The following is a 12,352-nucleotide window of genomic DNA, read 5'->3' as shown; positions in this document are numbered from 1 at the left end:
TCAGCACCCAAACAAGTGAGTAGATTTGCCAAAGGTCTCTTTTCCCACTTGGGGACTTAAATTATTCATTTGGGACCTGCACTATTTATCCCAGTGTTGGGTGCTGACCGCTGCTATAACTCGGGCTTCCTAACTGAGGTGTCCAATGGGGAGAGCAGCACCTCTGAAAATCTGCCTCCAGTTGTAGGTGCTGCTGGACATGTTGTACTGTCTGTCCCAAAATGTACACTCAAAGTTTTCTCCTCTTTTGAGGTATATTGCCAGTTTGGAAAGATTTCCCATTTTTTCAGAATAGAGCCCTTACAAATATAGGTCCTGGTTCTGGAAAGCCCTTAAACATGTGCTCCCACCCCTCTCTGTCCAGTGAATCCATTAAGCATATGCTTGACATTGATCACGTGATTAAATCCCATTGAATTCCCATCGATTTAAGCACACTCTTAAATGATTTCCAGAATAGAAATAGTTGACTAAGATGGGAGCAGAATCTTAAAAACAAACAAACAAAAAACCCCACAACCAAACATTTGAAGGATTTAATCCTAAAACTTAAAGAAAGACTCACAACAACAGCAGCCTTGGATCAGGCCTGATCAGTAATTACTCTAGCGGAATCCATGTCAAATGGCAAAAGACCATTTCCAAGAGACGTGTTGACTGGATTAAGGCCAGGCCCCATTGTGTGTCCAGCCAGGTCAGAGGCACAAATGGGAAAACCCCTCTCGCAAAGTTCTTACATTGCTAAATGCGGCAGTGACAGTTATCAGAGAAGAAATGGGGGATTTTGTCAAGGTTTGTGCAGCTGGCTCTTATAACACAAAAATATATTAGGAAAACCTGTCTAACAAAGAGAATCATGAACCAGCAATGCAAATCCAAATTGCCTTTTGCTAACTAATAGAAAATAGAGGCATTCACCTCACACAGGCAAAATATATTAATGAAATCATGGGATGTGTTTGTTGTTGCAGCTATAAGTGCAATTAAAAAGGAGAAGTGGTGTAACCACAATAAGAAAGTAGTGAATAGGTAAAGTACATTGTACTTAGAATGCGTTATATTCATGCTGAAACTGTACTGTTAGATGATGTAACCTTTGCATGACCCTTGCTCTGTATACAGCAGGAGAATTCAACATGGCTAGAAAAACACATTCAACTGACAGCCTTTAGGTATTCTCCTATGCTTGGCTTCTGCAACCTTGTGTCTTGCATATCTACCTACCTACCTATGTAAAAGTTTTATAGTGTTTGCCAATATCATATACAATATTATATATAATAGTAGGTATGTTTATACAAGTATGAATTGTATTCATTTTAAGATCTTCCCAAACCATTTTTACTTACGTTATGCTATTTAGCCAAGGGGAGATGTGAACTGTAGTAATCTCAGGGAACAAGGACAAGACAAATAATTTTGCTAACGCCTCACTAACATGGGCTTTATAACAAGGTTTTACTGGTAGAGGATGCTTCTAAGGTTTTGCCAACTTCTCAAATATAGTGGTCAGAACATAGATATTAAGGTATTATACATGTTGTCCTGTTTACTTTCGAGTCTGTGCCAGCCTAGCAAAAACATTCAAAAACATGTCAAAGATAAGAGATTAAAAAAAGCCCTCAACTCTAGTGTATATATAGAGGCAGAGTGAAGCTCAGATTTTAAGGCAGTGTGACCTCTGCACTGTTCCCATCCAGATGGGTTGGTAATATATGTAGTCCTCCTTTCTCTGTTATGCTGTATTTATCTGTTACTAATAATCTTTTCTTCATAAAAGTTGATTAAGCCTAGCCATTTGGTATTATTGAATTCAGTCGAACCTGTAACACATGGTAATGATTTAGGGCTGGATCCAGTGTGCCTTAAAAGCCAATTGCACAACTTCCACTGATTTCACTGATGCAAATCAAGCCCTTAAAGTGGGTGGGGACAGGGAATTCTCTGAGCTTCTCCATTTTCCAAATGATTTTTATTTACCCATCTTGCACAAATATCTGAAGAGCTAAATTCAGCTTGGGCCAGTAAATGCAGCAAAATGAAATTTCCTCTCTCGGTAACATGACATTACATGTCCCATTTTTGGATGGTATCTGTGCCATTAATAGTTCCTCTGTTTATACCTTGGAAACTATTCAAAGTGATGCTTTAAAATGTCATGTGATGGGAAGATGGATCTACTTAAATGCTGATCTGTCCCTTAGGAAGGTCCATTTTGGCAGTGATAGCTATGGTTTCCATGTATTTGTCTGGCCCCTTTTAATCCACTGAAGGATCTCCGAGGATGTCACAGGAGTCATATGCACAATATTTTCCCCACTGCGTTATCACAGTTGCCACTGTGGTGAGGCTGTTCTGGGCTAATGCAATGTAGCCAACGTGAAACGCGTCAAGAGTTAATCGTCTAGCTGCCCCTTTCAATCCTCTTTGGCCAAATCCATGGAGGACTGGTGCAAAGCCTCCTCCACCTGCATCTTCCGCCTGGTGGCCATCACAGTGTTCTTTGGAACTGGCTCTTCCGTGTATTCACAATATTTTGTGCACTCCCTCACATGTTTGGGCTCTTGCCTTCACCTGTCCTGGGATGGAATCCCCGGACTCTCCCGCTCTTAGGTTATCGCCGCCTGTGTATCTACAGTGACTTCTCATCTGGTCCATCTGGGCATGGAGCCCTCAAGTCTTTCCTTTGGGAGCTGTGATGAATAATTAACACAGTGACCAGCTTTCTTAAAAAAAAAAACAACAAACATCTGTGTTTCATCTTAACAACAAAAATACAACGCAGCATGGGAGCAAAAGGATTTTCAGACAGTAAACCAGTCTGTGTGCACGAGTGTCTCACCTAGGGCTTCAGAACCCCGGGTAGATGAGGAAGGCCCTTCTGCAGGCCCTTGGCTATGTCAGCCTGAGCCTCACAAACAGCACCTGACAACTGCTCCCACCCTCTCTAGAGATTTGATTTTTAACTGTTTCATATCCTTTCACTCTATTTCCACCTGTATAAGGGCTGATCTACACTGAATATTAACATCAGTGTAGCTACGTCTCTCTGGAGTGTGGACAATCCACACACACCCTCCGAGAGATGTATCCACGCCAACATAGCCCCTGGCATACACAGTGCTAGGTCCACGGAAAAATCCTTCTGTCAACCTAGCTACCGCCTCTCAGGAAGGGGGATTAACGACACAGATGGGCGTACCTCCTAGCCCTGTCGTGAGCGTCTCCACTGAAGTGCTACGGGTGCAGCACTGCCCCTGTGCTGCAGTAGTATTTTAAGTAAAGACGCACCATAATTTAGGGCTGGAGGCAAGGATCTGGGCACCATTTCTTAGTCCTGTTGCAATGTGAAGTTTGGGAGGGTTCGTCCGTAATCATTTATAGCTACTGTATATGACATGGATAGTGAGATTAAATCGGACTAGTTACACTGCGTTCTTGGATGATGTAATACATACATTGATTAAGCTGGCCTGTTCGGAAACTATCATGAAGGCAACAAAATATCTCTAGTAGAAGTAACCTGCCCGTAAACACAGCAGGAGTCATTAGCTGCTTCCTATTAATTTCTTTGGCTGATCTCTGATTCTTGTCCTTTGTGAAGGGGGAAATAGCATTTCCTGGGGTAAATAACCTGCCTTATTCACTTTCTCCATATCGTTAATGATTTTATTGACCTCGATCAGATCCCCCCGTAGTTGTCTCTTTTCCGAACTGAACTGTCCCAGTCCTTTTAATCTTTCCTCATATGGAAGCTGTTCCATAACCTTGATCATTTTTGTTACCCTTCCCTGTATCTTTTCCACTGCTAATATCTATTTTTGAGATGGGCCGACCAAAACTGCATGCAGTATTTAAGATGTGAGTGTACCATGGATGTATATAGTGGCCTTATGATATTTACTGTCTTATTATCTCTCCCTTACCTTATGGTTCTTATCATTCTGTTAGCTTTTTGACTGCTACTGCAGCTAGACTGGATGTTTTCAGAGAACTGTCCACAATGACTCCAAGATCTTTCTCTTGAGTGGTAACCGCTAATCTAGACCCCATCATTTTGTGGCTCCTCAGTCTGGGATGCTTCCTCAGATCCATCACCTGAAAAGAATGGCTCAGGTGTGGGGATCTCCCTCATATACTCTACAGTGAAGACCAATGCAAAGAATTCAATTAGCTTCTCTGCAATGGCCTTGTCTTCCTTGAGGGCTCCTTTAGCACCTCAAACATCTAGTGCTCCCCCACCCCCATTCTTTGTCAGGCTTCCTGCTTCTGATGTACCTAAAACAAATGCTGTTAGTTTTTGAGTCTTTTGCTAGTTGCTCTTCAAATTATTTTTTCACCTGCCTAATTAGACTTTCACACTTGACTTGCCAGGTTTTATGCTCTAGGTGTATAATATATTATATTTAATATTTTAATATAATATAAACATTTTTAGAAAAGGAAATGATAAGGTTGAACCAAAACATTTTTCCTTATTGAAATGCTACATTTTTACCTTCTTGAAACAAAAAGTTTCAAGACTATTAAAATGACATGTTTAGACATTATCAGAATGAAACTTCTTCATGGTCCCAAACTGAAATTGCTCTGAATTGTGGTTTTTGTGGGAAATGTCAAAATATTGGCTCTCTGTTACAATTCGGAATGAAATGTGGGAATTTTCTGAGGAAGAGGGATCGCAGTTTCTGACCAGTTCTATTTCTAACACAGCTCTACCAATGTTTATGGAGTGCTCGGCTGACTGGATGTTGAACGGGGGAATGCCATTGCCTGCAATGGCTATATTCCTTCCCTACTGCTCAGCCAACGTGGGGGGGAAGGTGCCGTTATTGACTCTGATTCTCTCCTGCCTCGCTTCTTGTGCTATCGTTTATACCTGATCACAGTGACTACTGAAGAGAGGATCAACTATTATATTTCACTCAAATACCTAATTCTGTGTGAAAATCACACTGACTCAGACTGATTTCAGCTTGTCTGCACCTCATGAAGAAGAGCTTCAAATATATAAAGCCCTTCAGAGAGAAACTGTTAAAAAAAAGCCAACTAATTAAAGTGGGTTAAATATGGAAAAAACAACAATTAGGAAGCGGACAATCTGTGCATCCTGGAAGTCAGGGAAGTCTCAGATTCTGGGGATGCAGGACATTCTCCAGTCCACCAGCACACCAAGCAGGCAGCCTAGGCAACTGGCTGCCCAGGAAGATGGGGATCCAGGGGACCAGGTAGGCTGGGGAGCCTGAGAGCTTGGAGGAGCAGGGCAGTTTGCCCACCCACCCATCAGCCATCAGGCATGCACATGGTCTGGTAGGAGACCAGGCAAGAAGACCAGGCTTCCTGTGGTACATTTTAATTCAGTCTGTAAATGTGTGGCCTCCTCCCAAATGTCTCTTTGTGGCTTTGAGGCAACCCTGCAAGTGGCCCCCCATCTCAGTTTCCCTTTTGGGTAACTCCAAGCTTTTCATTTCATGCTCTTACTCAAATAGTAGTCATCCTGGGGGCCAGTTACCCAGGCTACCTGTCTGGTGTGCTGTGGGGGCAGGGGGAGGGGTGACTGCCTGCATACCCAGGATCTGGGATCTCTCTGACTTCCAGGGAAGTACTCCATACCATCCCAATGCATACAGTCCTTGTTCTCCCCATACCCCAGTGTCCTCCACCACAGCTCAGCTCCTTAGCTGTCCTCTTCCAACCCTGTGCCAGAACAGCCCCCCCCAACCTCCCTCCCCCCACCGTCCAGCCCTTCCTTCTCCGGTGCAATCCCCCACTTCACAGTGGGTACTCCCACATCCTTGCCAGGGAGCATCCCTTGCTTCCCTGGCCCTTCTCACTGTCCATTAGGATCCAGCTGTTCTGCAAGGAGACATCAGCATGTAAGCCTCTCTGCTGATCCCCCTCCCTTCAGCCCTCTCCGGCCATTGGATCCACTTCTCTGGGTTGGAGCCAAAAGGCATCTCCCTCTTATGTTGCTCCTGCCTTCTTTCTCACCATGCAAGGCCCAGTGACAGGGGTAACAACAGTAAGATCTCACTTTTGCCACATCGCTAGAGCCAGTTGGGAATTTTCCATTGGGATGATGTTCTGGTAGAACAAACCTTTCTCACAAAGTTTTAGGGAGGAAAATTTTATTTGCCATTGGAGAAGACAAAAGGACAGCTTCCTGGCTATCCTCTTGGGAAGCTCGTGCCAATCTCGTGTTCTACCGACAGATAGAAAGTGAAATTGGGAAGAGCCTTCTTGGCGGGTGGCCAGCCAGCCAAAAAAATCCATTTTGGTTTTCCCAAAATGAAATGTTTCAGAATTTCTGTCCCACAAAGTATTTTGAGATGTTAACTTTTTGTCCTGAGTTAGGATGGTTCTTTTTTTGAAATCTCAACATTTTCCATAGGAGAGAAATTCCATTTTCAGGCCAGCTCCTCTCACTTCTATTTATTATTAAATCATGAAACTCATCCTCTCAGTTAGATTCAGTGAGGAATAATTTTCTGGCATATTGTCTTCCTCAGGGTGTCCTTCACCTCCTTGTTCCTCAGGCTGTAGATCAGGGGGTTCAACATGGGGATCACAAGGGTATAGAACACGGACACCACTTTGTCGTACTCTGATGAGTTGCTGGATGTGGGTCGTAAGTACATAAAGAACAGAGCCCCATACAGTATGGACACGGCCGTCAGGTGGGAGGCGCAGGTGGAGAAGGCTTTGCGTCTGCCCTCGTTGGAGCGAATCCGCAAGATGGCCACCATGATAGAAACATAGGAAAAGAGGATGACCAGGATCGTGCTTAATGCAGCTACAGAAGCAAAGAGGAAATGCACTGTCTCACCCATGCGAGTGTCAGAGCAGGAGAGTTTCTGGAGTGGGGGGAGGTCACAGAAAAAGTGATCAATGATATTGGGACCACAGAAGGACAGGCTGAAAAAAGAGCCTGTATGCACAGTGGCATTAATGGAGGCATAAAAGTATGATGCAGCTACCAGCTGTACACAGACTTTCCTGGACATAATGAGCGTGTACATCAGCGGCTTGCATATAGCTATGAATCGATCATACGCCATCACAGCCAGAAGTAAACCCTCAGAGTTCACGGAGAAGGAGTGAAAGAAAAATTGTGTGGCACACCCAGCAAAGGAAATGACTTTACTCTCTGCTAAGAAGTTCACCAGTGCCTTAGGGACAATAATGGAGGAGTAAGTGATGTCTACAAGGGACAAGTTGCTGAGGAAAAAATACATGGGGGTGTGTAGCCGCGTCTCGATCCTGATTAAAGAGATCATGCTGAGATTCCCCGCAAGGCTCATGGTGTAGATAAGCAAAAACATCCCAAAGAGGACAGCTTGCAGTGATTGGCTGCCTTTGAATCCTAGAAGGTTGAACACGGACACTCCAGTGTAATTGCCATGCACCATATATTCCAGATGCGATCGACGCTGTTGGGGTAGAAGAAAGAAACACAGCCAAGATAAAGCTTATGATTCAAAATTAACCATATGGGGCTGGGAGGTGGACACCACCATTGTGAAATACAGTAGAAAGCCAAGATACAAAAAACAAGTTATGCTGTTCTGGCTGTGTAACATTTGCAAACTTAAAATAATTTCATGTGCGTCTGTATAATTGCCAAGATTTTAACCCTTTTAAAGAAAAGAGATGATAAAATAAAACAAAATTGAAAATTCTGAAGTGATCTTTCTAAGTTTGCATCCCAAGCAGGCATTGTCATTTGCTAATATCTCTTCATGGTATTATATGGCTAGGCATGATTTGAAAGGATGTAGAGAAACTAGAAAGGGTCCAGAGAGGAGTGACAAAGGTGATCAAAGTGATGGAATGCAAGCCATGTGAGCAAAGGCTGAAGGAACTGGGTATGTTTAGTTTGAAGATGGCTATCATGTCCCTCCTTAATCTCCTCTTTTCCAAATACTTGAAAGGCTGCCATAAAAAAGTTTGAGAAAAGTTGCTCTGTCTTGCCACAGAGGGCAGGACAAGAGGCAATGGGTTCAAACTACAGCACAGATGATTTAGATTAAACCTCAGGAAAAGCTTCCTAACGGTCAGAACAGTAGGGCAATGGAACAGATCTGCCAAGGGAGGTTGTGGAACCTCCTTCACTGGAGGTTTTCGAAAGGAGGCTGGATCGCCATCAGTCTTGGGTTGGTCAGAAACAACAATTCCTGCATCTTGGCTGGGGGCTAGACTAGAACACGGCCCATGTGGTCCCTTCTAACCCTATGGTTCTATGATTCTCTGAACTCTGCAACAACCGAATATAGAGCAGAAAGGTGGATGAGGTGTTTGAAAACCAGCCTTATACTGCAGCTTTAGTATCCTTCCATAATTAAATCATCAGTTAGGAACCAGTATATATTTATGACAAGGCAGCCAAAACCTCACATTTGGAATAAAGTCCCAGAGTAAATTCAACAAAGACAGTTATTTTGGAGAAAACTAAGTTAATATTCACAAAGGGGGGTGTTCACATAACTAAAGGAGGTATGAATGAACAGCAGAGTTCAGCAAAGGGAGGCTGTAGTTAAAGCATGGTTGAAAGAAGCTCTCACACCCATTCTGGCCCCTGGCACTAGCATGGAACTGGTATAACTCAGCGGGGAATCAGAAGCAACACGAGTGGGTTTGGTAAAGATCACCATTCAAGAGAAAAACAATCTACTGAACAGTGATACAAATAAGCACCCCCCCCCCCGGCCTATGCTCACTATGGCAATATCTGATCACCCTCCCTCCTCGCCTGGTGTCAGAGGCCAGGCTCCAGTGTGGGCCTGAATGTCTACACAGCTATTTTTTGCCCTGTAGTGCAAGCCACACAAGGCAGAATCAATTGACCTGGCCTCGAAGACTCTCTACCATGGGTTACTTTTCCGTTCTGCAGTGTAGACATACTTTGAAGCTCTGTTAATCTCTCTCATGTACCCAGCATGCATGGAGACGGCGGGAGGACCGTCCTTTCTTTCTCAGAAGATATTTTGAAAGCAGAGAAATTAAGCAGATTCATAGTGAATACGTACCCGGTAGCCGCCGAGAACTCCACAGTGAGATGCCCCAGTAGCAGGGAGTGTTGGTCAGACAGCGTCCAAAGAGACGTTTCCTTGGAGTCCAAGTGGGTCCAAATGTGTTTGTTCTTCCACTTCAAGCTAATGAGAAAATCTGAAATATACATGAGCTTTTTATTTTCATTCCATTATCTCTGTGTATCCGCCCTGAACCCACGAGACCTTCCATCAGCTCAGAGACTGGTGTGTTGGGGGAAGCCAGTGCTGCCCATTCTGTACAGGACCTTCTTTCTGTAGAGAGAGACCATCTCTCTCTAGGGCTGCCAATCTAGAAAATTTCACCAGCAGAAAACCTGCTCTAAGACGTTTAAAATGAAAACATTTGTTGTTCAAAAGCATGAACTGCATTTACAGGAAAAAAAAGCCCTTGCAACTTGATTCCTGGCAAACAAGGGGTATTTTTATCTTACCTTTTCCTTTTTTTCCTTTGGGGAGCATATACAATAACTTAGCTCATTAAAGCACATTGGGCCAGATCTGTAGTTGGTATAACTCATCACAGCTCTATTGCGACAACAGCTGAGGGTCTCTAGCCCCATATATGACACCCCCCAAAAAATCACTTCCCGCATTCAGGGTATTTTAGGCTTTTTATCCCATGTTATTGCAAATTGTACAATGAGGGATCATCAAGACAACATTTTGGTGGTAAAAGTGTCTCCATTTTGAGAACAGAAAAAACAACAACGCTGTTTCTCAGTAAAAAGAATTGATCTGGGTGTCTTTACCAGGTAGTTGAAGAAAAGAAAACATTTCTTTTACTCACGTTAGTCTTTGTCCTGTAATATTAAAGTGGCCTGTTGCAAGGGAGACCTCTCTCTTTCCTGGATTCAAACGGTGTAATTAGCGGCAGGGCGTATTTATTTGGTCTGCTGGCATTTGGAGACAGAATCCCTCAGAGCCGTTAATCTCAGGTCTGGCACTAAAGGCATCATTAAAATGCCCTTTAGGTCACATGGGAGCAGTAGATAGTGGGATGCCAATCTGTTGGCTTCTAACTTTGTTCAAGTTCTTTGAAGTGTTGATGCTGCTCTCCATCCCTTTCCCCTGTTTTATGCATTCTATAAATCTGAACCTCCCCCAGCAAGAATTACTTCCAGTCGGGAGTAAATGTGGGAGTGTTTATTGAAAATGCATTTTCCATTACATTTATTTAATTATTTTGTAATTGCAGAGAAAATAAGAATGGAGTCATTCATAACACTGTTTTTTTGAGAGCCCAGAGATAGAAAACTTTATAAGCAGTTACCACATAGAATGCAATGGATCAGGATTAAGATGCTTCTTTCCCCCCAAGAGATGTCTAAAAGCCTGGGATTGGAGTGGGAAAAATGGCTGGAGATCAGGACTGAGGGGCACTGGCAGACTCAGGGATTCAGAAAGGGCTCCAGTAGCCTAGAGTGATGCCAAGAGTAATGGGATGAAGGGCATGGCCTGGGACATATCTCACCCTATATCAGCAATAATGTGTGTGTGTCTCTAGTAATGATGATGAAATGGAATTAAAGAATACCAGGATGAGCATGTCATGATAGAGACCAACAACTTGTGATTCTACTATGGAAAATCATTCCTCACTGATCTGCTATAATTCTTTCTTTTATTTTGTCGACAAAAGAGTGAATCTGTGGGGAACCATCTGACATAATATACTTGGACTTTCTTTGACAAAGTCCCTCACATGAGGCTATTAAGGAAGTTAGGTAGTCATGGAATAAGAGGCAAAATGCTGTCATGAATGAGAAACTGGTTACGCAACAGGAAACAAGTGCACAGGTCGTCAGAGATATCGAGACACCTAACGTCCTTTGATTTCAGTGGAAGTTAGGAGCCTACCTACCTTTGAGCATCTGGGCCAAAGAGTAGAATAAAAGGTCAGTTTCAACACAGCAACAGGGAAAAATATGGGTCGACACAATGTTCTGCATTAGGACTGGTGGTGTTTCAAATATTTATTATGATCTGGTACAAGGAGCGAGCAGTAAGGTGGCAAAATTTGCAGACAACATGGAATTGTTTTGGTGAGTCCAGGCTGGGGAATGAGAGTGAAAACTTCAGAGGGACCGAGCTGGAAGTTGTGTGAATGGGCAGCTCAGTGGCAGGTGACATTAACTGTTGACAAAGGATTTGAACAGCTCACGCACGGTTCTGTGTTCTAAGTTCAGTAACTGCCAGTGAAACATTCTCTGGGGTTCCCATGAAGAGCTGAATGACAACTTCTCCCCAGTGAAATGGAAACTTGGCAAATTCAGAACTGAACAATGGAAATACTCATGCTTGTCACAAAACAGGGGAGTTTTTAAACAGGAAATTTGCTGCTGTTGTTTTTGTTGTTGTTTTTTACAGAAAATATTAAACCCCAGAAATGTTCAGCCTGAAACTTTTGGCTGAAAACCAAAAATGTCTCTTTGGAAAAGTTTCCCTGCTGCCCTAGGGGAGTTATTGTTTGGGTGTCTTGTGTGGCAGTTGTCCTCAAACAGCTGGGGTGTCTAGCAGGATTATATCTCCCATTCTTCTGATACCGGGGTGCCCATCCTATGGCCTGCAGTCCATATATGGACCACCAGAGGATTTTGTAAAGTCTGCAGGCCACTTGAACACAATCTACTGATGGCCAATTCAGGGGCGCTGGAACAATTTTTATAGTGGGGCTGCTTAAAGCCATTGAACCAAACTTTAAACCCTGTACATGATGGAAACCACTTCAAGCCAGGGGGTGCAGAAGCCCCCCTAGGTCCAGCACCCATGGGCCAATTCATTAGTGTTTTGGTGTGATGTTTACATCATTTTAGTTTATACATGTGTGCAAATAGATAATCCTGTGCATAGAAACTACCCAAAGACAGAGGAAACAAGCTGATCTTAAAATATAAATCAATATCGGCGACTTTAAAGCTTATTAAAATGTGTAGAAATTGCTTGCCCCCACTGTTTGGTTTACGTGGCCCTCCTGTGTAATAAGGTTGGGCACCACTGTAATCTGATCCATTAAGATAATTTCTTATGGCCCAAATCCTTGGGAGTTAGGTGCCTAAATACCGTTGAGGATCGGGGACTGTGCTCCTATATCCAGCATGAGCCAGGAAAGCAAAACCAAAACGTCAGACTGCATAAGGGACAAGATAGATTTTCAGTTTTTAAGGCCAGAAGGGACCATTTTTATAATGATATATTACAATTAATATTGAGCAGCACTTTTTGGTTAAAGGTCCTCTCTCCTATATGCTTAAACATCTGATTGCTTCTTTGGATTCTATTTTCTGTGCTAGGTCTCTGTTGAA

General features: G+C 43.2%; 1 pseudogene; it reads right to left on the bottom strand.

Moving 5' to 3' along the window:
• Window positions 1-6,470: 6,470 nt before the first annotated feature.
• LOC141989858 (olfactory receptor 5AP2-like) lies at window positions 6,471-7,517 on the bottom strand (annotated as a pseudogene).
• Between the last annotated feature and the right edge of the window lie 4,835 nt (window positions 7,518-12,352).

This window comes from Natator depressus, chromosome 6, assembly GCF_965152275.1.
Source record: "Natator depressus isolate rNatDep1 chromosome 6, rNatDep2.hap1, whole genome shotgun sequence".
Taxonomy (NCBI): domain Eukaryota; kingdom Metazoa; phylum Chordata; order Testudines; family Cheloniidae; genus Natator; species Natator depressus.
Note: the sequence above shows the minus strand (reverse complement) of the source record. Positions and strands in the feature narration are given on the sequence as shown.